At 37.3% G+C, this 27,708-nt stretch overlaps 1 protein-coding gene across 1 annotated transcript in view; it reads right to left on the bottom strand.

Moving 5' to 3' along the window:
- The window catches only part of LOC112607733 (histone-arginine methyltransferase CARM1-like), a 271,632-nt gene that overhangs the window by 158,570 nt on the left and 85,354 nt on the right, over positions 1-27,708 (bottom strand).

The raw sequence follows: 27,708 nt of genomic DNA, 5'->3' as shown, positions 1-27,708 counted from the left end.
GGTAACCGTAACAATTGGATGAAGGCAGGCAAGACTGTGGGGCATCAGTTTTCAAAAGCAGCAGCACTCGTACTGGTAGCAATGACAGTCAAAACTGGTGAATGACCAATTTCGAGTCAGCCCCTTTGGTTCTCGCATGCTTGAAAGTAGGATTGGCCAAAGTAGGGTTGGCCCCTCATAATAAGTAAAACCTTGAAGTTCTTAGATGAAAAGTGAGACAGACATTGAGGAAAACGTTTACTTAATGTGGTTAAGAAGAGCCTCAAAATGATTAAGTGGAAAAATAAAAGTGATGTCATTATAACTGAACATCAAGTTAGCGAAGCTCATCTTGTCAGACTCCCTATTATTTGAGAGTCACTTGAGAGAGAAGCAGAAGGAATTGCAAGCGTTTTTTTTTTCTTTCTTTCTTTTTTTTTTTTTTTGCATGCCTCTGTGTCACAGATACTATAAAGGGAACAAAATGTAAACAGTTCATGGAAGGTAGGTCATAATATCTCCATGTTACACATAAAGAAACTGAGGCTCACATACATTTGTATAACTTGTCTAAGATCACAAAAGATAGGTGCAGCTGGGAAGACATCCCCTGCCAAAATGATTATCCTCAACTGGACTCTGAAATTCTACCTGAAAATTCTACCATTTAAAATTTATTTTTTAGGACTTTCCACTCTTTAAGAATCTTTTGTATCTAAAACATAAGTTCCTTTCTAGTAGGTTAATGCCTTAATACCTTATGCAAGGGAAGAAGGCTGATGGGTAACAGGGAAGAAAAGTATGAGGTTACTTGTTAAAAGGAAGATGAGTGCTTGAGAACAGAGCAAAGGTGCTGGTGAAATGGCTAAAAAAAGAAAAACACCGCCCAGGCAGATGCTGACTGGAGTATGGTGCAGAGAAAAGATGTCCTGGATATGCCCTACCATCCTGGAATGTCAAAGCTCTACTTGACCCTTACAGATAACCTAGCCCAATTTTACAAATGGAGAAACTGAACCTCAAAGATGTAGTTACTTCCCTTGGTTAATACCCATGTGTTGTTAATACCCATGTATTGCAGGACTAGAATGAGGGTCAGCCAGTGCTAGTCTCTATCTCAGGGCCACTTCGGTTCATTTGTCATGCAGAATGATGTCTTCCCTTTAGCATTTACTAGATCTAGACTATGACCAAATCCAATCCAGGCATTATATGAAAGCCTCTACTATTTGGAGGAAAAAATATTCTATCAAAACTTTAGTCCATTTGCATTTCCACTTTAATGGAAAATGTTATTGAGATCAGTAAGTTCATATGCAGTTGTACGAAAGAAATATAAAGTTACCATGTACATATCACCTAGTTTCCTCAAATGATAATATTTTGCAATGGTAATATTTAGCATTTTGCAATGGTAACATTTAGTATACTATCACAACCAGGTTATTGACATTGATACAATCCACCAATCTTATTCAAATGTCTTCAGTTTTACTTGTAATCATATATTCATGCCTCTATGTGTATATGTGTATTTTATCACATGTGTAAATCTGTACATTCACTACAACAGTCAAGATACTCACAAGTATTCTTTATGTTGTCCGTTTATAACTACACCACCTCCTTCCCACCCCACCCTACTTCTCTAACCTCTGTCAACCACTAATCTATTCTCTATTTCTAAAAATTGATCATTTCAAAAATATTATGTAAGTGGAGTTATGTAGTAAATAACCTTTTAGTAATTGGCTTTTTTTTTTCACATATCAAAGTTCCCTGGAGATTCAGCCAAATTGTTGCATGCATCAATATTTCATTCCTTTTTATTTCTGAGTAGTATTCCATGATGTGGATTTATCACAGTTTGTGGAATCATTCAAATGCTGAACCATTTATCTGGGTCAGTTTTGTTTTGGGCTAATACTAATAAAATTGCTATGAACATTTATGTGCAAGTTTGTGTGAACATAAGTTTTCATTTTCCTGGGATAAAAGCCCAAGGGTGCAATTGCTGCGTTGTATGGTAACCACACTTACAGTTTTATAAGAAACTGCCAAATTGTTTTCCATTGTGACTGTGCCACATAACATTCCCATCAGCAATAGAGGAATGATCCAATTTCTCCATATTCTCAGAAACATTTGGTGTTGTCACTATTTTTTATTTTAGACATCTTGATAGTTGTATAGTGATATCTCATTGTGGGTTTAATTTGCATTTCCCTGATGACTTTTGATGCTGAACATCTTTTCATATGGCTATTTGTCATCTGTATATCATCTTTGGTGAATGTCTGTTCATGTCTTTTACCCATTTTCAAATTTGATTTTTTTTTTTACTGTTGAGTTTTAAGAGTTCTTCACATAGCCTAGATACTAGCCCTTTGTCTGGTGTGCGGCTTGCAAATGTTTTCACCCATTCTGTACCTTATCTTTTCATCCTTTTTAACAAAATCTTTTACAGATCCAAAGTTTTTAATTTTGATAAGGTTCAACTTAACAATTTTTCCTTTTATGGATTGTACTTTTGGTGCCAAGTCTAAGAACATTTTGCTTGAATCCCTTGACGTTGCCCATTCTATGGTCTCATTGCACCTCAACTGGACAACCATGATAGTCTCTCCACTGCTATCTGCTCCTGCCATTGAAAATGAATTCATCCTACCCCAAACTGCCAGACTGTAATTAATGTAGCACAGGTACAATCACAGAAATGCTGTCCTCAAAGCTTCAAGAGGTCCCCACTGAATACTAAAGTACAATCTCTCCTACCTAGAATTGTAACTCATGCACCCCACCTGCCACTTTTTCTGCTTCTGCCCAGCCAACTCCCTTCCCCCTTAATATGCCATATTCTGGACAAAACAACTACTAGCTGCTTTCCAAGAAGCACTTATAATTATGGTAGTGGTAGAGATGTGAACTGGGAAGAATGGACTTCTGAAGTGATACATAAAACTCCCTTTCTGCCACTGAAAATTCTACCTAACTTATCAATACCCATTTAAAATGCCACCATCTCCATGGAACTGTTCTTGATTGCCCCCAACTGGCATGTGTTATCTCCCTCACTCCACTAAACTAACAGCACATTGCACCTCTCGTACCACACTTATTTCATTCTCCCATTTGTACCCCAGTCTTATACATTTTGCAAGATGTCAGTCTGCCCAACGGCAGGAATTGTATCCTCCTCATCTTTGATTCCCCTGCAGGACCTGGTACACAAAAAGGACCCAGAATTGTTTATTTGACTGGAACCACATCAGCGTCACACCAGTTCAGATGCACATGGCCTATTCACCATATAAAACAAAATAAAAAGGCAAACTATGCTCATTTTTCTAGCCGCCAGGCCAGCTTTAAGATTTTTCCTAACCATTTCCTCCTTTCTTCCACATCCTTCCCTCTACACATAACCAAAGCAGAAAGAAGAAAAAGAAATAAACGCTGAAGCTGACGCCACACTGAAATTTTATTTTATTTCTTTATTTTTTACAGGGCTTTGATGCCTGGGTCTGAAAAAGACAATGACTCCTGCCAAATGTTGTTGGTTTGTTTTTTATTTTTTAATTTTCAAAAAATTTTATGGGTTCAAGGTAGGTGTACATATTTATGGTATACATAAGATACTTTGATACAGGCATGCAACAAGCAATAATCACATTACGGAAAATGGAGAATCCATCCCCTGAAGCATTTATTCTTTGTGTTACAAACAATACAGTTATACTCTTTGAGTTATTTTAAAATGTACATTTAAAGTATTATTGACTTTGGTTGCCCTGTTCACACTGAAATTTTAAACACCTCTGTGAGCAATATTTTCAAATCAGAAGTAAGTAATGTTTCATTCTATCTTGAGTGCAATAGTGTGCCATGCCTCTAACAACTTCTCTAGGAGCCTACTGCACCCTCGAATTTACTTACAACTCCCATCTTGGCAATTCTTCAGCTCCCCTGTAATTCAAGGCAGAGAAGCAATGAGGTGGTATTGCCTCGGTTTTCTTCTAGGGTTTTTATGGTTTTAGGTCTAACATTTAAGTCTCTAATCCATCTTGAATTAATTTTTGCATAAGGTGTAAGGAAGGGATCCAGTTTCAGCTTTCTACTTATGGCTAGCCAGTTTCCCCAGCACCATTTATTAAATTGGGAATCCTATCCCCATTTCTTGTTTTTGTCAGGTTTGTCAAAGATCAGATGGTTGTAGATGTGTGGTATTATTTCTGAGGGCTCTGTTCTGTTTCATTGGTCTGTATCTCTGTTTTGGTACCAGTACCATGCTGTTTTGGTTACCGTAGTCTTGTAGTATAGTTTGAAGTCAGGTAGCATGATGCCTCCAGCTTTGTTCTTTCGGCTTAGGACTGTCTTGGCAATGCGGGCTCTTTTTTGGTTCCATATGAACTTTAAAGTAGTTTTTTCCAATTCTGTGAAGAAAGTCATTGGTAGCTTAATGGGGATGGCATTGAATCTATAAATTACCTTGGACAGTATGGCCATTTTCACGATATTGATTCTTCCTATCCATGAGCATGGAATGTTCTTCCATTTGTTTGTGTCCTCTTTTATTTCATTGAGCAGTGGTTTGTAGTTCTCCTTGAAGAGGTCCTTCACATCTCTTGTAAGTTGGATTCCTAGGTGTTTTATTCTCTTTGAAGCAATTGTGAATGGGAGTTCACTCATGATTTGGCTCTCTGCTTGTCTGTTATTGGTGTATAAGAATGCTAGTGACTTTTGCACATTGATTTTGTATCCTGAGACTTTGCTGAAGTTGCTTATCAGCTTAAGGAGATTTTGGGCTGAGACGATGGGGTTTTCTAAATATGCATGTGTAAGGACTTCATGTCTAAAACACCAAAAGCAATAGCAACAAAAGCCAAAATTGACAAATGGGATCTAATTAAACTAAAGAGCTTCTGCACAGCAAAAGAAACTACCATCAGAGTGAACAGGCAACCTACAGAATGGGAGAAAATTTTTGCAAAATCTACTCATCTGACAAAGGGCTAATATCCAGAACCTACAAAGAACTCTAACAAATTTACAAGAAAAAAACAAACAACTCCATCAAAAAGTGGGCAAAGGATATGAACAGACACTTCTGAAAAGAAGACATTTATGCAGACAACAGACACATGAAAAAATGCTCATCATCACTAGCCATCAGAGAAAGGCAAATCAAAACCACAATGAGATACCATCTCACACCAGTTAGAATGGCGATCATTAAAAAGTCAGAAAACAACAGGTGCTAGAGAGAATGCGGAGAAATAGGAACACTTTTACACTGTTGGTGGGACTGTAAACTAGTTCAACCATTGTGGAAGACAGTTTGGCAATTCCTCAAGGATCTAGAACTAGAAATACCATTTGACTCAGCCATCCCATTACTGGGTACATACCCAAAGGATTATAAATCATGCTGCTGTAAAGACACATGCACACATATGTTTATTGTGGCACTATTCACAATAGCAAAGACTTGGAACCAACCCAAATGTCCATCAATGACAGACTGAATTAAGAAAATGTGGCACATATACACCGTGGAATACTATGCAGCCATAAAAAAGGATGAGTTCATGTCCTTTGTAGGGACATGGACGAAGCTGGAAACCACCATTCTCAGCGAACTATCACAAGAGCAGAAAACCCAACACTGCATTTTCTCACTCATAGGTGGGAATTGAACAATGAGAACACGTGGTCACAGGAAGGGGAACATCACACACCGGTGCTGTTGTGGGGTTGGGGGAGGAGGGAGGGATAACTTTAGGCGATACACCTAATGTAAATGATGAGTTAATGGGTGCAGCACAGCATGTCCTTTGTAGGGACATGGATGCATACATGGCACATGTATACATATGTTACGAACCTGCACATTGTTCACATGTACCCTAGAACTTAAAGTATGATAAAAAAGAAAAAAAAAGAAAAGAAAAGCAATGAGGTGTCAGAGAGTCCATTGTTTCTAGCACTTTCAGGAAAAAGATTAGATCTTTTTCTTTTTACAATCCCAATTCTTGCTTATCAAATACATATCTACTATTTTGAGCACATAGATTATAATTTTTAAATGCTCATTGAATTAAACAAGTGAATCAAGTCACTGAAGCCTTGTTAGCTTCCTAAACCACATTAGAAACAAAAAGAATAAAAGAGCATTACAGATAACAACATATCAAAAACTTGGTATTTTTAGCTGACTTTTTTTTTAACACTGGCAAGTGGTTTGGATCTATTGGTGTATAAAAAAATGTTTTCTCCATTATAATAATATATCTAGAAAATGTGTATTTCTCCATAGGAGTGTAAAATTCTTTCTACTTTACCTGAAATGCTGCCTCTCTCAAATGTAAATGTAGTTTCATTGTGAAAGTCTCTTTAAGATAACCAAGTATTGTACAGTCTATATCTTGTCTGAGTAAAGGTTTTGTCAGATCAACAGATTTCTCCTTTTGGTTCTAGAAATTAACTATCCTCTTGTAGTCACCCACTCAAGAAGAGTTGCTCTGATGTGGATTCACCAGCCATACTAACAAAAAAGTGGGAGCTACCAATGAAAAGACATAAAATAACTTCACTTTCAAGAGCTGTTCTAGACATTCATTTTGGTTTTTGCCCTGCAGTAGATATGGTGAAAGCAGACGTCTGCAATCCTTGATTTGGGGATTCACTCTTACATGCACGTGCAACTAACATTTATGAGCATCTGATATAAGCCAGACACTGTCGATTGGCACTAAGGAAAAGTGCAAAAATAAATAAACTGTAGCCACAGCCTTGAGAGAGTGCACAGTGCAAGGAGAAGAGATGTGTTCAAAATGCTATGGTACCTCAGAAAAACAAGCAATGAATTTTGCCCGGAAGATTCCTCATAGGAGACATTACATTGAATCTGAGCCTTGGAAGAAATGTAAGAGCTTGCCAAGTAGAAAGGAAATACAAGGAAGATGGGGAAACAGTCTATATAATAGGCTAGCAAATAAATGTATCACAAATGAATGTGACAGATCCAGGAATAAGTGGTTCTGTGTGGTTTGCAGATGGAGTAATGAGTCTTAAAACATCAGCCTGCGTAGGGAGATTGGAGCAGGGATTTTAAAAGATTTTGATTTACCACAGTTAATGTTTCTCTTTTGATTGACAACAATTGCTCATAGCAACATGAAGAAATCTAGGAGAACTGCGCAGCTAACTGCCTGTGTTGAGTGTTTTCAAATCCTTTACCTCATTTGGGCCTCACAGCTATATCATGAGGTGGCGTTTCTTATGCCCATTCTGCAAATAGAAACCTAGGACCCTAGGTTATTAAGTCTCTGTATCAGCTCACCCCAGTCTGTGTTGCTTCAAAGTCTGTTTCCATTGCTCTGCGTTGTGTATCTCCTCGCTTGACAAGTTAAAAAAAAAAAAAAAAGGTCAGTGGGGGAGGAGGACAAAGAAAGGGACTTCAAATTTCTCAGTATATGAGTTCTAGGATCCTGTTTTCAAAGTGGTGTTTTGTTTATAAGTAGGTATAAACATCCCCTTTTCTATTTAATCTTAGCTACTCTTAAAAGCCCATTTTAAGCCCTATCTTGAAGGGTAGAGAATCACTTTGGCCCATGAGTATCACCTCACAGGAATTAAGCATAGCCTTCATTACATTCATTTCTTGCCATACATTGTCAATCTTCTCTTTCTGAACCAGTCTTATCACCCTCTTAGTTGATAAGCTCCTTCAGATGCCTTACTTATGGCCTTTTGCCAGCAGCCCCCACCTCAATGCCTTACACACAACACACATTCCCTACATGTTGGTTCCCTGAGTATAAATTAGGACTCTTTGGCCCGGTTCTGAGGAAAAAAATTGAAACACTCTATAGAATTTTCTCCAAGAAAATTTTGAAGCCAGATGGTTTCACAAACAATATTTTATCAAACATTTGAGGAAGAGGTAGTTTCTCTGCTATTTAAACTGCTTCAGAGCAAAGGAAAAGATGGAATGTATCCTAAATCATTTACAAAGCCAATATAATGCAATAATAAAACTTGATAAAGATACTCCCGAAATAAAGCTTAAATCCCATTAGGAGTATTGAGGCAAAATGGAGACAACACAGCTTTGCATCTGGGTTAGAGCACTTACTCACTTTATCTCCTTGGTAGTATGATTTAACTTTTTCATAACTATGGTTTTACTAACGATAAGATAAATCAAATAATAGTACGGTATGACAATATAGGGCTACTCCAGGTTCAACAAAAGTAGTCATGATGATGATGATGCTCACATTTATTATTTGTCTGGCACTGTTCTAAGACCTTTATATGCATGAATACCTAATCTTCTCAACAACCCTAAGGTAGGTATTACTCTAATCCCCATTTTGCAAGTGAAGTACCTGTGACAGCATGAAGAGAAGTACCACAGTTATACAACTTGTAAATGACAGTACTATGGTCTGAATGTCGTCTGTGTCTCTCCAAAATCTGTATATTGAAATTACAACCCGCAATTTGATGGGATTAGACCTTTGGGAAGTAACTCTAGTATCAGGGCAAAGCCCTCGCGAATGGGATTAATTCCGTTATAAAATACACACAAGGGAGCTTGTTTTCCCTTTCTGCTATGTGAGCATGCAGTGAGAAGGTGTTGTGTGTGGGGAACCAGCCCTCGCCAGACACTGAATCTGCCAGCACCTTCCAGCCTCCAGAACTGTGAGAAGTAAATTTCTCTTGTTTACAAACTTCCTAGTATTTTGTTATAGTGGCCCAAACAAACTAAGCTGAGTCAGGATTTGAACCTAGGCAGACTGGCTCCAGGTCTCATACCCTTAGCAGCTCCTCTAGTCATTAATATTAGTGTCATATTAACATGGCAAAGGAAAATATGTGCTATATTTTATCAATGCAGAAAAATAAAAGAACAAGAAAAAAAACAGCTTTTTGTTGACAAATAAACTTTAAGCGATTTAGGGTACATCTTTATTTAAAAAAATTTGTATTGAAACAAAGATCAATATTGGACTTAACTTTGAAATTCATTTAAAGTCACAAACAAGACCAATTAGTCTGCAGAAATTTCTATTAATTTACATTGTTCTTAGAATTTCTAATGATCATTATCCTGAGCATTGCAGCCAATGTAATTAGGCATGAAAATAAACAAGAAGTCTGGCTTAGCCCATTTGCATTGCTATAAAGCAATACCTGAGGTTGGGTAATTTATATTGAGAAGAGGTTTATCTGGCTTACAGTTCTGCAGGCTGTACAAGCATAGCACCAGCATCTGTTTCTGGTGAGGGTTTCAGGTGCCTTCTGCTCATGGCAGAAGGCTAAGGGGAGCCGGTGTACATAAATCACATGGCAGAAAGTGAGAGAGAGGGGAGGAGTTGCCATGCTTTTTAACAATTGGATCTCAAGGGAAGTAAGAGCTAGAATTCAATCCTGTGAGAATGACTTCAAGTCATTCATGAGGGACCTGCCCCCATGACCTAAATCCCTTCTACTAGGCCCACCTTTAACAATGGGGATCAAATTTTAACATGAGATTTAGAGGGGACAAAAATCCAAACAATAACAAGGTCTAAGCATTGTAAAGGAGACGGTATGATCATGGATCTGAAAGTATCAAGAAAATCAACTTAAAACTTATTCACGCTGGTAAGGGGAACTGGTTGCAAAATAAAATTACTCAACAGTTCTATATGTCTGCAAAAAACCCAAAGTTATAAAAAGTCTAATTCAAATAATTCTATTTTAAATAGCAGCACAATTATAAAACAAATAGAAATAAACTTAGCAAGATATGTGAAGGACCAGACCATATAAACAGAAAAGAACTACAAAATCTGCAATGCATAAAAGACAGATAAATGCAAAGTCTACAAGTTACCTATAATTCCAACAAGAAGTTCAATGTTTTTGTGAGGAAATTTTTCTATGATTCTAAATTTTGTTCAAGAAAGTAAAAAGATGAAAAAAAAAACCTATGGATTTCTTTTTTTGGAGGATAGGAGTGAAATGAATAAAAAGCCAGATACAATATCACAAATTATAAGTAAAAGTTGTGTTCTATCAGTACATTCATGGACAGACAGATGAATGTAACAGAGGGAAAATAAAAACAGAAATAAATGTATCTAATAATTTAGTATTTTATAAAAATCGCATTTCGAGTCAATATAGGATGAATTGATTTTTAAACAAATAATAAACAAATTTAGTCTCATGGCAGAGGGGAAATTTCCTTTAAGTGGAAGAAATCCACGCTTCTTTCCCCCTTTCTCCAACTCTGCTGTCTCAAAAGCAAATGTGATGGCTGGAGCTCTATCAGCCATTCTGTAGCCATTAATATGAGTAGGAGCAGAATGGTAGACTAGCGAGTTGAAGGGTAGCTCAGCACCTAAAGATGTCCTGAAGCCAACACTGGACTGATAACTACTGAACTTATTTTATGTCAGAGAAAACTGGACTTCAATATTTTTAGAGACATTTTTACTTGGGAGTTTCCTCTCATATGCAATTGAGCTGAATCCTACCTGATACAGATTCCTACCTAACAACTTAAATGCAAATAAACATTACCTTTTTAAAGAGTAAGTAGACATTTTAGAAATAAGCCAGACTATAGAGAAATGTTTCTCACATCTTAGGGAAGAGAAGGCATAAGTGTATACACAAAAGCAAAATATATAAAGAAAAATTGACAATGAAAGAATTAAACTTTTAAAATATAAAAATCAGGAAAATGTACATCTTGGGAAATAGTTAAATAAAAGGTATTCAAAATTATCTTAAAAAATGAAAAGTTTCATATACATCAACAAGAAAAAGCTCTCAAATAACTGAATAAATAATATTATGAAGCAATTTCTAAGGAAGAATAACATTTGGCCTGTTAACATGTGAAACATATAAAAATAGTAGTGTGTATTGTTTCCCTTCCTGTGTCCATGTGCTCTTATGTTCAGCTCCCACATATAAGTGAGAACATGCTGTGTTTGGTTTTCTGTCCCTGTGTTAGTTTGGTGGGGATAATGGTTTCCAGTTCCATCCTGTCCCTGCAAAGGACATGATCTTGTTCCTTTTTATGGCTGCATAGTGTACCATGGTATATACGTACCACATTTTCTTTATCCAGTCTATCATTGATGGGCATTTGGGTTGATTCCATGTCTTTGCTATTGTGAATAGTGCTGCAATGAACATACACGTGTATGTATCTTGGTAACAGAATGATTTCTATTCCTTTGAGTATATATCCAGTAATGGGATTGCTGGGTCAAATGGTATTTCTGGTTCTAGATCTTTAAGGAATTGCCACACAGTCTTCCACAATGGTTAAACTAATTTACATTCCCACGAACAGTGCAAAAGTGTTCCTATTTCTCCACAACCTCACCAGCATCTGTTGTTTCTTGAGTTTTTCATAATCACTGTTCTGACTGGTTGTGAGATGGTATCTCATTGTGGTTTTGATTTGCGTTTCTCTAATGATCAGTGATAAAGAGATTTTTTCATGTTTGTTGGCTGCATGAATGTCTTCTTTTGAGAAGTGTCTGTTCATGTCCTTTGCCCACTTTTTAATAGGGTTGTTTTCTTCTCATAAATTTAACTCCTTTAAACATGTTTAATATACAGAATTAGTGAATATTCAAGGAAATTGGCACATTTGTACAATATTAGTGGGAGTATCATCATTATAACTTGATCTATAGGGCAATTTATTAATATCTGTCAAAAATATTAATAGTATTTACAATATTTGATTTCAGAAATCTATAGGAATTTGTCCTAGAGAAATTATTACGGTAATGTGTGACAGTGTCTGATAAAACATTTTGCTGTAACAAAGTGTATAACCGTGCAAATGTGAAGCAAACTAAATGTTCAAATAGAAGACTAATTAAGTAAAGGCCGTCCACACATGAAACAACATCATTCAACCATTAGAAATATTTAGTTAAAAAATCATCATGAGAAAATATTCACAATATATTGTAATATAAAAGAAAAAAGACAAAATATTTGCAGGATAATCTTTTTGTATTTTTTTACAGTAGCATATACACAAAATATCAAAAGGACTAAAATTATATAAAGACCTTGGGAAAATGTTAATCTATAAAAGGGTGTTCGTGTTGATCCTCCATGGTCTGGCTGCAGCCTACCTTCTCAGACTGACTTCCCAACCTCCAACTCACATTTTAGTCCTATCCAACTACGTACCACCTCCAGAATAAACCAGTACTTCCCACATCCATGTCCAGGCTTATGAGATTCCCTTTATCCCTCTCACCCTCACTTCATGCATTCATGCCTTCTGTATCTTCTGAAGCTCTATTTCCAGCTCTCATGCTGTGGAGTTATCTTATTTCAAATCAGGACAAACTGCTTATATTTCCATTAAGGCAAATATTTAGATTAGCTTGAAATGCTAGATAGGTCTTCATAATTTGCCTTTTTGGCTATTTTGTTTTTATATGCCTCAGACCCAACTATTGTACTTTACATTTAATAAGGACTTGGTGAGCAAAAGGATGACAAGTAATTACTATTATTAATAACTAATAATCCTTCCAATGTTGTCTTGGCCAGTTCAGGCTGCTTTAACAAAGTAGCATACACTGGGTGGCAATAAACAACAGAAATTTATTTCTCAGAGTTCTGAAGCCTGGAAAGTTCAAGATCAAGATATGGCAGACTCAGTGTTTGTTGAAGGCCTGCCTCCATTTTTTACCAAGTCCACATGACTAGTCAGTGATGGATTTAAGCCCAACTGTCATTCCACTACATCTTCATGTGGCAGAAGCAGGAGAGAGCTCTCTGGATTCTTTCATGGGGCACTAATCTCATTCATGAGGGCTCCATCCTCATGACCTAATAACTTCACAAAGGTCCTCCCTCCTCATACCATCACACTGGGGGTTAGGTTTCAAACATATGAATTTTAGGATATAAACATTTAGCACATAGCAAACCTCTTCACCTTTTTTTTTTCCTGCTCCTTATGCATCTTTGCAATCATTTTCAATCCTTACTAAAAGGCAGCAAGGAATAAATTAATAACCACCAAAAGACCAGACATTCATGGAACACTTCCAACATTACAGTTAGGGGACTGAGCTTCATGAGGCTCATACTTTTCCTCAAAGCAGAGAAGCTGGTATTAGAAGCTGGCTGTTTCATTTACCCCAAAGACTGTGCTTGTTCCATGTGCATGTACTGTCTCAGCCATGTCCTAACAACTTCTCTGTCCATGGAATCTCCTCATTTTAAAGCAATAGCTGCAGCCTGCCCTAAAGTTGAGTAGGTTCTAGAAGCTTAAATAGAACAGATTTTAAATAAATAAAGCTTAAATAAAACAGATTTTAAAAAATTCTAAGGATACGATGGAAAAAGATCCACAATAATCACTGTGATATGCCTGTAGATAAGTTGAGTCCAAATGAAAAGCCACACTTAGAATTTCCCCGCCACCTATGGTCTACTGTAAAAACACTCTATGCTATTTGGACACTTACAATTTTATTATATAAATAATGATGACACTAATCACATCAGTCAGCAACAATAAAATGTGATTGCAATGTCAGCAGCAATAAAAGTCTCCATTGATGGGGTGCCTAATATGTGCTGAGCACTTCACATATATTCGTTTAATTAATTTTCATAATAACCCTTCAAGGCTGCTGTTACTCTAGAGATGAGAAAAGTGGAGCTAAAAATGGTAGAGCAACTTGCTTAAGTTTACAACTGGCAAATTATGGGATCAAGATTCATCTCCAAATCTAGTTGCCCCAGATCTCATGCTCTTTTTGCCTTGCAACTTTGTCTTCCATCTGTTTGAAGTGCGCAACAGTATAATTCATAATAATTCATTGTACTTTGACATTTATTAGACATCTACTATGAGGGTTGCGCTAGATAATGAGGATGTTAAGATGGACATGGCTTTGTCCTGACCCTAAGGTATGCACAATGTAGTAAATAAGACAAGGCCACTACCTATGATTGTGTAGGCTGTTTTTCTGTAACTTCATTAATCACCATCCCTACAAACTTCCAGCAAATAGTTCCACTTTGAGCCAGGCAACAAAGCAGTCCAGAGAAAGACAAACCTATACGCAACCAAGTTGTTCATTTTAAGTGACAAAGACACTTGGTTAATATGTCTTAACCCATTTCACTAACCCAAAGAAGAGACGAACTAGAAATTTGGGCAGTGAGGAAGAGTCTAGGGAGGAAATCTACTTCTGGGCAGAGTGCATAGCTTCACTCACTTCATGCCTGAGCCAGTCCTACCTGGTGGTAGGTTCAACAAAGACCTGCTGGCCATTACCTGCTGGACTTACCATGGGTTCCTTCAGTAAAACTATGTACATTTGAATGCACACAAACAATCATCCATTTGAAAAAGGTGCTTGGAAAAAGAGAACTGTCTAGCTCAAGTTGTCAGGGGCAGGAAGAATTGAACCATTCATTAGAAATAAAGATACAGCAATATGGTATGCTTTATACTCTCACATTTTGGAAAACATTTTCAAAAAGGGAGGCAAAGCTATAAGGAAATCTTTCTTCTCCCTCAGTACAAAGACCCCTGCCCTCTTAGGAGATGTTCCTTTACGTTCTTATTTCCAGCATGACCTCTTTTTAAAAAAATTACTGGGTTTTTTTTTTTTTTCATTTCAATAGCTTTGGGGTACAAGTGGTTTTTGGTTATGTGGATGAATTGTATAGTGGTGAAATCTGAGATTTTAGTGCACCCATCACCCAAGTAGTGCACATTGTACCTAGTATGTATTTTTTATCCCTATCCCCTCCCATCTTCCCTGTTATGAGTCTCCAAGGTCCATAATATCTCTCTGTAACATGGCCTCTTTTAAAAAGAAAAAAAGGATGAGTAGGTACAGGCAGAGGATGAGAGGTACAGGCAGATTTGGTTGTTGTGCGGAAAGGGAAATTAGGCAATTTGCTTATTTGCTTGTTATTCATTTATTCCTTCAAGAGGATGAATATATAAATGCTTTACAAAATTCAAAAGCTAGAAAAGAATATGCAGTGAAAGTAAGTCTCCCTCCTGCTTTTGACCCCCAGTCCCCAATTCCTCTCCCCAAAGGTAACCACTGTTACCATTTGAGTACCCTTCTAGAGATACTTTATGCACATACCAATCCATGTTTGGCTATATTGACATCGGGTTTAGCATTCACTCTATCCTATGTCTTGTTTTATATCATCTTAAAAAATATATCCTGGATTCTGCACCTTGAATTTTTTAAATGTAGCAATATATCTTGGCAATTATTCCATGTCAGTACATATAGAAGCGTTTTATCCTTTCCAATGGCTGTATGATATTCCCTCATACAACTGTATCAGGTTTTTTTCATATCACTTGCTATTACAAAAAAACATTGCAATGAAAATCATGTTACATACATCGCTGCATGCATGCGTAAGTGCGCATATGTTTTCTCTCCTCTCTGGCTTATTTTACTTTCTTTTAATCTCTGGTTTCTGTGATTATGCTATATTATATGCTGGAGTCTTTTTTTTTTTTAATTTGTTCTGCTTAGAATTCACTGGGCCTATTGAGTTGAAGATTCACCTTTCAGAAGTTACTGAAAATTATTAGCTCTTTATCTCTTCATATATAGCCCTTGGCTCATTTTTTCTTCTTTTCTCCTTCTGGAACTCCAATTCACAGTAGGTTATACCTTCTCAAACTGTTGTGCATGTCTCTTACCAACTCTTTTATGATGGTGCATGGGGCTTTGCTCTGTAGTGCTGTTCTCTAGGCTCAGGTAGAAGACTTAGATAATCTAAGTCTAGCACCACTCTAACCCATCAAAGAGTACGGAAACAGATTAGACAAAGCTGAATTAATGAACTGTAAACACAATTTAGGCAATCTTCTTGAATGCATGAGAGAAAGAAAGAGACAGAAACCATAAAAGCAGTTAGAAGACTGATGTCAGAGCAAGAAGATTGAATACACATCTAATTTAAGTTATATAAGGAGAGAATAGAGACAATAGGAGAAAAGTCATCCTCGCAAATATAATGGATAAGAACTTCCCAAACCTAATGGAAAATAGGAATCATCATATACTAGGAGCATGAGTTGTCATCAGGATAAGGAAAATAAATTCTATCTTTAGATACATGTAGCGACACTTCGGTATATCCAATCAAAGGTAAAATCAGAAAGCAGTAAGAGAATAAAAAACAAATCCACTATAAAAGAATGAAAATTATATTGGCATTGCCAAAAGAAAGGAAGCTGTATCTGTATCAACAATTTTCAGAATCATAAATTTTTTAAAGTACTTTTGACTTGGAAAGTGAACTACATGGTCACAAAATGTGGAATCTACTAATTCCTCATGAAAACAAAAGGCTCAAGGCCAAAGTTAAGTTGCTTTGTTTTGTTTTTGTTTTTGTTTTTTTGAGATGGAGTCTCGCTCTGTCGCACAGGCTAGAGTGCAGTGGCATGATCTCGGCTCACTGCGACTGCCGCCTCCCAGGTTCAAGCAATTCTCCTACCTCAGCCTCCCGAATAGCTGGGATTACAGGTGCACACCACCATACCCAGCTAATTTTTGTAATTTTTAGTAAAGATGGGGTTTCGTCATGTTGGCCAGGCTGGTCTTGAACTCCTGACATCAGGGTGATCTGCCCACCTCAGCCTCCCAAGGTGCTGGGATTACAGGTGTGAGCCACCATGCCCCACCCCAAGTTTAAGTTTTATGCCAAGCTCTTTTCATGAAATCATTGAGTTTAAAGCTGTATAAGACACTAGAGGTCATTTCATTCAACTTTCTCATTTAAAATTTGGACCTGAAGCTCAGGGAGTAAAGTGAGTTGTCTGTGTCATTAGTTCACAGCGGATCTGGAGCTAGGACTTTAACGTCTTCCACTCCTTGCAAGTGGCAATCTGCAAAGTTAAATTTTTCTTTATTTGGTTACATTTGCCTTAAAACACTTATTCAAAAAAACCTAAAATCATTCACCAATTTATGTACACACAGATTTCCTTCACAAACCCTCTTTCACACACCGATAGTGATTATCATAGATTAGAGAGCAGACCAAAGAATGGTCAGGCCTTTTGAAACTCTTGGTAAGTCAGAAGCAGCTCATGTGTACTTTAGGCAGCTTACTGCAGAGTTACTCCACAGTGACTGGCATTTTCTACACAATCTAAGAGAGTGCACACATTGTCCTTAGATGTGCTATAATTGCATTTTCATTGCTCAGCACTAGCAAGGTTCTGTAGGCTATGTTGTAGCTTTCCCATTTCTGCCTGGAAAAATCTGAGAACACACAATCACCTTCCTTATTAGTTTCAGGTAATTTGTTTGAGGGTCAAGATTCTAGATGTTAGCTTGGATAATTAAAACAGAAAGATATTTGGAAACATTAGGTCCAAGATATCTCTTTACCAAGTAAGTGAAGAATCTCTTATAGTTAATTAAATCTAGAATCATAGAGCTGAAAACAACTCGAATTCCTTGTTCAAATTCCTTTACCTTTGCTCAAAATGTTCTCCATGACCATTAGCATCACATTACATGGAAGCTTGTGTTGGAAAGGTAGACTCTCAGGCCCACCCCAGATACTGACTCAGAATATGTATATCAAGATCCCAGGGTGATGTGTATGAATAAGAAAGCTTGAAAAAAAACTGTTCTAACCATCCAAAAGTGAGGGTTGTCTATCCTATTTTTTACACCATACCACATAAATTCTTTTCTTATTATTTTATGCTAATTCATTCCTTTATAACACATATGCCTATATTCTCAGCACCTTTGCTGTTTGAAAAATAGAATCCCTAAGAAGTGAACATATACTTGGAAATACCATTAAAGCTATTAGACATTTGAGTAAATCTCTGTCCCATTCAAAAGTAATTTCTAACACCATTAAGTTAGGCTTAATTCAATGACTGCTTCAATTACCCTTGAGAAATAGATAATTTAATGTTTTTGCTCTTTTGTGTGCATAAAGGCAAAACAAAAAACAATCTAATCAGTTATTGAGTGAGTTCAACTCTATGTTCCACTTGCTATCATAATAATCAATGACTTTGGAGGCATTTCCAGGTTTCCTTAATAGCACTAAGTTTTTTTTAAGATGTGCAAAAGCAGCTAATGTTTCATTTTTCAAAGTGGTTACTAAATAGACAGATAAGCCATTTAGAATTTTAAAATGTAGAACATTTTCAATGTTCTTTCACAATTAGGGAGCAACTAGGCAATGTTTTTCTAGTGCTCTTCTAATGCAGGAAATCTTTCCTTGCAAGTTTTCAAGAAATCCTAGGTTTAAAGAAAGAGTGACACGATGACTATCTCAGAGGGTCCCCAATGTCAGTGACATGATAATTTAGCTCCACATTTTCAGTTTAGAAAGGAATCAAAAGTCCCCTTATAAAAGGCATTATGGGATGTGATCTGATACAGCACTTGCATTTTTACTGCAGCCACAAAAAGATGATTCAATATTTAGATCAGTATGTTTTTAATAAAACACAATGAAAATTTTCAAATAATTTGAATTACTTTTCAACTTTAGAAAGCACAAATAAGTGTGGATGGCATTATTTGTTCAATTATTTGTGTTGAGACAATTGGATAAACCTTTGAGAAATAAAAATAATTACATATTTACCTGTTACTTCTCCTCCAAAATAAGTATCAGTAGATTAAATATTTATTTGAAGAAAAAAATGAAACCATAAAAACATAACATGTGGGTAAATGGCTCTATCAACTTGGGCTGTATAATAGCTATATATTTTCCAGGCGTGATACTACAGGCAATAGCCATGAAAAACGAACCAAATACATTTGGCAACATATTCTTAAAAAGCACACAAACTTAAGACAAATTGCAAGCTGGAAAATAGGTTGTAATACATGACAAAAGGATAATATCTTTAAAGACCCATGAAGAGTTACATAACTGTTTTTGTCTACCAAATTTGTAAAGGTATTTTTCAGTATTTTAGCAAGGGTAGGTGAAGATGCAGAGAAATAGCATTCTCATACAATAAGGGTGTAAATGATATAATATTTTGTAAGAGTAATTTGGTAATATATATAAAAAGTTTTTAAATAGTCATGTCCTTTGACCTAGTAATTTCAGTTTGGTGAGTTTATCCTCAGAATACAATATAGATCGTGTGGAAAGATTTAATTGCAATTCTACTCATCACAGTGCTGCTTGCACTTTTGAAAAATTAGAAAATTTTAAATGTCAAGCAATAGGGGATTAATTAAATAGATTTTAGTTCTTCTACATAAAGGAACACCATGAAATTGCCAAAAATGTTAACACAGATAGTTGTTCCTCATGTATTTCAAAAGAATAAAATGTTTTACACGGCTCTAACTTTATAAGGAAAAAATATATACATTTAGAAAAGTGTCTGAAAGCATGCCAATAAAGCTTTAAAAGTATGGTTTTTTTCTTGGTAGGTAAAATTATGGTTTATCTTCTTCTTGCTTGTCTCCATATAAAAATTTTTCCAGTAATTAATATGCATTGCTTTTTAGTAAGAAAAGACAAAAAAGTTATTTCTACAAAAAAGAAAGAGAAATATAGCATATATCTCATATGCCTTGAAGTGGTAATAATAACTTAGTACTATTTTAAATGAAAAGTCACAGAAAGTGAATCTCATGTTTGCATAAGGCCTTACGATTTTTGCCCTCTAGGGAATTAGGGAATTATTAGAAAGTATTTGACACTGAATTCGGTAAGTGCATCCTCAAAAATGAGAAAATCAAGGCTGAGTGTTCTTAATTTCCCACATTTCCCTAAAAATTCACAGATTTCCCAAAAACATGAGTGTACATTCATAAATAGTATGGTCTGTTTGCATTTCTTCCCAACTCACTTTTATTTAAAACTGCCATGCTGTATTCTGAGTTGTGAGCTTTCCTGACCTGACCACCTGCTTTTTTTCTTCTTTTTACTTTTCTTATTTTTTTGTGGGGGGACAACTAATGATGAATTTATTACATCATTGAAATTCATATCTTACTCTTTATAGGAAAACTACCCTTAGTACATATTTTATGTTCGTCGACTTTGTGACACATTATATTTACTGGATCTGATAGCCTCTTTAACCATTCGTATCTTTCTTTTTTTAATTGATAAGTAAAAATTGTCTACATGGTATAAAGCATAATTTTTTTGATATATGTATACATTGTGGAATGGCTAAATCAAGCTATTTTATATATGCATTACCTTACATACTTATTTGTGTATGTGTGTGTGTGTGATGAGAACACTGAAAATTTCTTCTCTTAGTAATATTCAAGTATAGAATACATTAACTATGGTCACCATGATGTACAATAGGTCTCTTAAAATTCCTCCTAACAAATTTTGTGTCCTTTGACCAACATCTCCCAATTCTCCCAGCCCCTATCCTCACAAAATTGCTATTTTATCCTATTTCTATGAGGTCTTTTTCCTTAACTGTCTTCATCTGTTAAATTTTTCTAATAAATTCAGAACTTGAGACTTGTACACAGATGAGGGATCCTGAGTGTCCAGCTACCTACATACTAAGGCCACTTTCGGAAATCACAGAGGCCAAAATTTTCTTTGTCCTATTTTCTCTTCTCTGCCACATTTCTAACCTAGTTTCCATCACTGTGACATCTTGTGAGGACCAGGCTTTTCAGACTGTAGATCCTCAACTTTTGAAATACTCTGTCCTAAAATACATGTATGTATGCATACACATTTAGAGTCATAAAAATATGCCACACATACATATAGTATAGGTTTAAAGTAGTATTTGGCAATAAACAGAAAATAACTTAATAGTAACTTTGGATGTGTTTACCAGCTAATTATCAAATCACACAAATTTTTAAACTTAGATCCCCTTCATTTATTAGACACTATTTTTTGTATAAGTAGATTAAGATATGCCTTAATTTTACCATATTTGCAGTTTTGTGGAAAATATTTCTCATTTCTGCAAGCCCTTAAGTTACCCCTCTAGGGTAACTTAAATTAAGAAATACTTATTCTCCATAATGGACCTATTAACAGAGCCCCAGCTTATTCGCTTTTCTCTAAGGTATATTCTGGTAGTTTAATTTACTTTCTCAAGCTCATCTTTAGTCCTTACACAATGTTACACAAATATTAGTAGGAATGAATGCTTGTAAGCATTAGTTCAATTCTGCAAGCATTGATGGAGCCCTGTAATATGCCATTCTCTGCTAACTAAGAGGGTAACGCAGAGCAGGAAGAAGTTGTGCCTCAAGGTGTTCATAATCTCAACTTGCAAGTTGAGTGTTGCAATATGAATAGCGTTATGGTGACAGTGTGCACAGAAACAGAGCTGCTGCCCAGATCTGGAGAAGAGGGCAGGGGTTCCAGGAGACTTGCAGGAGAGAACTCTAAATTAAGGCTTAAAAAATTACTACACAAAGAAGTGAGAATGACCTGATCCAGTTTGACCTTGTGATCCGCCCCCCTCGGCCTCCCAAAGTGCTGGGATTACAGGTGTGAGCCACCGTGGCTGGCCCCCGGCTCACTTTCAACAGGAATTAACTCAACTAGCAGAAGCCCAATTCCAAGAAATAGGGCCACCTTTATTTAACCCAGGAGATTTGGTATTGGTGAAAGCCCTCCCTTCTCTCTCTCTCTCCTTCCCTAAACCCAAGCTGGGAAGGGCCTTACACCATTCTCCTTTCCACCCGCTCAGTAGCAAAGTTTCAGGAATTGACTCTTGGATACATTACACTTAAGTCAAAGCCTGGAAAGCTGAGAGAGCAAGCCCTGACAGCCCAGAGGAACACCCCGGATATCAATGCAAAGAAATAGGAGATCTTACACTGAAAATCATAAAACACAAATAAACGAGTAAGGGCTACTCATCCTACTCAGTCTCACCTTTACCTTACTAGACACTTTCAGTCATTTCTACTTTTCCTCTTGAGATTCACCATTAAACATTGGAGCTTCTTTTTGACACGTATTTGTAGGGAGATGATCCATGGGATTACGTTTGTAACTTCATAGACTCCCAAAGGGAAATTCTGTATCTTGGATTTTGCTTAATTATTATCCTTATAGTAGGGATAACAGTTACTGACAAGAAGTGAACATGAAGATTTTACTATCTCTGAGTCTGCTGGGATTTTTTATTGGATTTAGTGATATGTCACACCCTTTAGCTCCTACCATGATATAAGCCATGGCCCTTTTGTACAACAAGAGTAATTCCTGAGTCTGTCTTGAGCAGTTTGCTCAGTTCAATAACCATAAGAAACCTCTCAATGACCCAGAACTTACTGTCCTAGAGTTCCCTTTTTTAGCTTTACTTTTAACCCTTAAAGGCTTATCAGACATAACTGGGACATGATATGGGAGCACATTCAATCGGATAACTAACTCCTCTCAGGAAAACGTTCCCCGCAGACCTCTGTACCAGGAAACACTCTCCCCAATGATAAGCTTCATACCCTCAGGTTGGGAAAAGTTGACCGAATCATAGCAAATGCCTCTCTCTGCTTTAAAAGCAGCGGGGAAGGACCATACCTGGGATATCTCATATATTATAACATCACACTTGTAATTGCTGATAACTCAGAGATCCGGGGAGGAAAATGCAATAGAGGTATAGTAAAGGGATTGGAAGCTCTATAGGGGGGCTTTCAAAATCTAGCATCTCCTCCTGGTTGGAAGTCCTGATGGGAATGGCATGCTCTAAGTAACCACCTTGACACATGGTACTATAATGTAAAGAATAACACATGGGCCTCTTCTAACATGCCCCCTCATGAAATTCCAGACCCCTGTATGATGTTTGCTAATAGTAGTGGCCTACAAATCTGTGGGTGAACAGGAGACGTCTGGACTGACAGCTCTTGCTGCAAGGATTATCTGAGATATTGGCCAGGACATATTATGTTCCTAATTTTTCAAAACTCCCTTTGTCAGGTGTACCCTTCTCATTTAGCATGTAAAGTTCCAAGTGGCATTGTGAATGACTATCCTGAGTATGGATATCCCTATCCCAAAGATGCTCCTATTATCTGTAAGGGGGGAAGCTTCTAAGATATGAGAAAGATCTGCCTGTGTCCCTCACAAGCCAAAACTTAGAACCATCCCTTCAAGGGACAGGGCTATATTTCCTTTGTGACTCCTGGCTACACTTAATCCACCCCAGGCACTGGAAGGGAACCTGCACTATAGTAGCAGTGGTCCTCAACCTATTATTTTTAAATCCACTGACATGGCAGCATCATCTGGGGATACACCTAACCTAGGCTATTTATTTATTTATTCGAGATGGAGTTTCGCTCTGTCACCCAGGCTGGAGTGCAGTGGCAGAATCTTGGCTCACTGCAACCTCTGCCTCCCAGGTTCAAGCAATTCTCCTGCCTCAGCCTCCTGAGTAACTGGGATTACAGGCACCCACCACCACGCCTGGCTAATTTTTGTATTTTTAGTAGAGGCGGGGTTTCACCATATTGGCCAGACTTGTCTCGAATTCCTGACCTTGTGATCCGCCTGCCTTGGCCTCCCAAAGTGCTGGGATTACAGGTGTGAGCCACTGCTCCCAGCCTAACCTAGGCTCTTTTATATAGAGTGCACTATCTCAGATATGCTGAACAATAGAGATCTATCATTTTCATGCCCTCATATGGAGATGTAAGTGAAAGAGAAGACTGGAGTGGGGGCATGCACATGACAATCCCATCTTAGAAAAACCATGGATAGGGAGTTCTATAGTCAGAGGCCTATTCTGGTTCGCTGGTATTCCTCTCCTTGAAAGATCAGTGCTTAATATTTCCATTACGATGTAATGAGGATGGAAGGTGACAGTAGGGGCCACAGAAGTACAACAATACATAAACTCTTTAGCCTATGTAGTAGCACAAAATAGATGGGCCTTGGAGAAGTCCTTATGGCAGAGATGGGGGCTACCTGTGCAATTTTGAATGAAACATGCTGCTTCTGGATCAACACCTCTAGTCAAGCAGAAGAAACCCTACAGGTGCTTAAAAGTCAAATTAGAATCATTGACAGGTTAAGAGAAAAATGCTGGCTCCAGCCCCAGGTGGCTACAATCTCTCTTTAATTAACTCCAGTCTTCCTTGTGGAATTGGTTAGCTACTTTATTAAGCCCCCTCTTGATTGTATGTCTTATATTAATATTTGAACCTTGTATACTCACTACTATTAACTTGAATTGTTTCCTCTCGCCTAGAAGAAATCAAACTCCAAATGGTGCTGCAGGCTGAACCATACATGGACACACCTTTCTTTCAAGGACCCTTACTTAGGTCAACCTCAGGAGGAGCCTTAGCTACTGTTTCCCACACTAAGCCTCTTTTCAGCAGGAAGTAGCCAGGAAGAGTCATTGTCCAACACCCACTAACAGCAGTTATAGGGTTACCACTCCTGAGAGGGGAAATAATGCAGGAGCTAAAAAGAAATTATGTAGGCAGTTAGTGAGGGTAAAGGAGTCCTCGGCAAGGCTTCTCTTTAACAAAAAGCCGCCCCCAGATCATTTCTTTTCAACAGAAAGCAGTCTGTAAAATCGAGCTGCAGACATAGATAAGCGGGCTCGAAGCTTGCATGGGTGAATGCCGCCAGCTGTGCCAACAGGAAAAGGCTACCTAAGGGCCTGACAGGTTCAACATGGAGGCTCCATCTTCCCTTTTCCTTGTCAACCACATGTACGGTAAAGGAACAGGCACCATGGCGCCAGTCAGGTAGATAACTATCTGCATAATAAAAGATTAGGGTGGGGCCGCCAGCTCCTTCACACACTATGCAAATGGCATACCTGGTCTGACCAACCTCTCGTGCCCTATGTAAATTAGACACTGCCTCCTCAAGCTTATCTATAAAAACTCCTGCACTTCACCACAGGCTGGAAGACCCCCTCGGGAGCCCCTCTGTCTCTGCAGGAGAGAGAGCTTTTCGCTTTTTCTGTTTCCTCTCACCTATCAAAGCCCTGATCTTAAACTCACTTCTTGTGTGTCGCATCCTTGATTTCCTTGGTGTGAGATAATGAACCTTGGGTTTTTACTACAGACAATAACGCTACTTCACTGCTATGGACCTTCTTGTATACGTTTTTGCTTGAACGTATGTTTTCAATTCTCTTGAATATATCTAGGAGTAGAATTGCTAAGTCATATGATAGCTCTCTGTTAAATTTTTTGAGAAATTGCCAAACTATTTTCTACTAGGTCCACACCATTTTACATTACCCCCAGCAATGTATGAGGCTTTCAATTTTTCCGCATCCTCCCCAACACTAGTTATTGTCCCTTTGTGTTTATTATTATTATTATTATTATTATAGCTATCCTAATGGGAGTGAAGTGTATCTTATTCTGGTTCTGACTTGCATTTCTCTAATGATTAATGGTGGTGAGCATCTTTTCATGTGCTTATTGCTCATGTTATGTTTTCTTTAGAGAAATGGCCATTCAAAGCAAATTTTTTTAATTTTCAGCAAGTCCAGTTTATCTGTTTTTTCTTTACTGGCTTGTGCTTTTGGTATTATATCTAAGAAACCACCGTGAAAGATCAAAGTCACAAACATTCAGTACTATGTTTTCTTTCAAAAGTTTGATAGTTTTAACTCTTACACTTAGGCCTTTGATCTGCTTTTAGTTAATTTTTTGCTGTAATGAACAGATGCAAGTTACTTTCTTTGGATATCTAGTTGTCCCAGAACTATTTGCTGAAAAGACTTCCTTTTCCCCCATTACATTGACTTGTCACCTTTCCCAAAAATCAATAGATGTATTAATTTATTTTTGGACTCCCAATTCCAGTCTATTGTCTATCCTTATGCCAGTATTATATTGTCTTGATTACCATAGTTTTGTAGCAAGTTTTAGAACTTGGAACTGTGATTCCGTCAACTTTTTTTTTTTTAAGGATTATTTTTGTGTATTTCAGGCCACTTGCATTTTCATATGAACTTTAGGATCAGCTTATCCCTTTCTGCAGAAGAGGCAGTTGGATTTTTTATAGGGATTATATTGAATCGATAAATTTCAAGAGTATTTTCATCTTAAAGATATTAAGTCTCTCAATCTACGAGCATGAGGTGTCTCCCATTTATTTGTCTTATTTAATTTCTTTCAAAAGTGTTTTGTAGTTTTTAGTGTACAAGTCTTACATTTTTGTTAAATGTATTTCTAAATATTTTTTCTTTTATTCAAACAATTTGGAATTTTTTGAATATCACTGTCAGATTTGTCATAGCTATTGTAGAGAAATGCAACTGATTCTTATATGTTGATCTTGCATCCTACAGACTTGCTGAACTACTTCATTAGCTCTTAGAAGTCTTTTATGGGTACCAGAGGATTTTTTTTATATACAAGTAGAGATAATTTCACTTTTTCATTTTCACTCTGGATGCCTTTTATTTCATTTTCTTATCTATATGCCTTGACTAGAACCCCCAGCACAATGTTGAATAGAACTGGTGAGAACAGACATCCTTGTATTGCTCTCAGTCTTTGGAGGAAAGTGTTAAGTGTTTCCCCAGCAGGTGTGCTCTTAGCTCTACTTGAAGGATTCTAAGTAGATTGAAGGGTTACAAGACTGGAGGCATGGAGATGCAGGTTAATACCTGGAAAGTTTACTTTCTTTGCTTTATAAACTAAGGCCAATTACATTTTTACAATATTTAGCGTCTGCAGTGTTTCTCAGTGTATTGTTTCTCTCCATACTCTGTCCTCCTTACAAGGAAGAGGCAGCTCCTATCCTCCTGTTTCTAACAAGATCACTTCTCTCCCAAACTACCACACCGCCTCTGCAGAAAGGCTGAAACACTATCTCGTAGTCTCAGTCACTCAGAGAACAGCAGTTTGCCCCAAGAGAACTTTTCTTATCCTTTGCTGTTACACCACTAGGAACTGTAGAAGAGAGCAGTGGTCCAGTGGCCCCATATCTTCCAGCTGACTGCCCAATTTGCTGGTGTTCAACATTTGTCCCGTTATGCCTCACACTGCCATTACCTTATGTAGCACTAGAATTTCAAGCATTGTAGGTCTTTCAGTGATTTGACCTGGTGTCCCATAATTCACTGGTCATCAACACCCTGAAGTAGACTCTTCTTTTCCTCAATAACCTCAACCTTTTTTCTGAAGTTCCCTTCTCCTTCTCCTTCTTCTTTGACATTGTTTTGCTCTTGTTTCCCAGGCAGGAGTGCAGTGGCACAATCTGGGCTCACTGCCGATCGCCTGAACCTCCCAGGTTCAAGAAATTCTCCTGCCTCAGCCTCCCGAGTAGCTGGGATTACAGGCATGTACTACCACGCCTGGCTAATTTTATATGTTTAGTAGATACAGAGTTTCACTATGTTGGTCAGGCTGGTCTCGAATTCCTGACCTCAGGTGATCCACCTGCCTTGGCCTCCCAAAGTGCTGGGATCACAGCCATGAGCTACCGCACCCGGCTGCCTCATCTTCTTTTATAACAAATCTAGCTGACCCCTAATAAGCCCACATCTGCATGTCTCTCAATTCAAAACATTGACATACCCAATATATTACTTCTCTATTTCTACGTTAGCAACTTAAATCAATATAGATTTATTGATTAATTCAGTGTTCTGTAGGTGAGAAATTAATTCAGTGTTCTGTAGGTGAGAAGTCCTTTTGTTAATGACTGGCTCCTTTTTTGCATTTAGACTTCGGTTTAAACATCACCCCTGAA

Source organism: Theropithecus gelada, chromosome 15 (genome assembly GCF_003255815.1).
Source record: "Theropithecus gelada isolate Dixy chromosome 15, Tgel_1.0, whole genome shotgun sequence".
Classification (NCBI taxonomy): domain Eukaryota; kingdom Metazoa; phylum Chordata; class Mammalia; order Primates; family Cercopithecidae; genus Theropithecus; species Theropithecus gelada.
The sequence above is the reverse complement of the archived record's forward strand: the minus strand, read 5'-3'. Positions and strand labels throughout refer to the sequence as shown.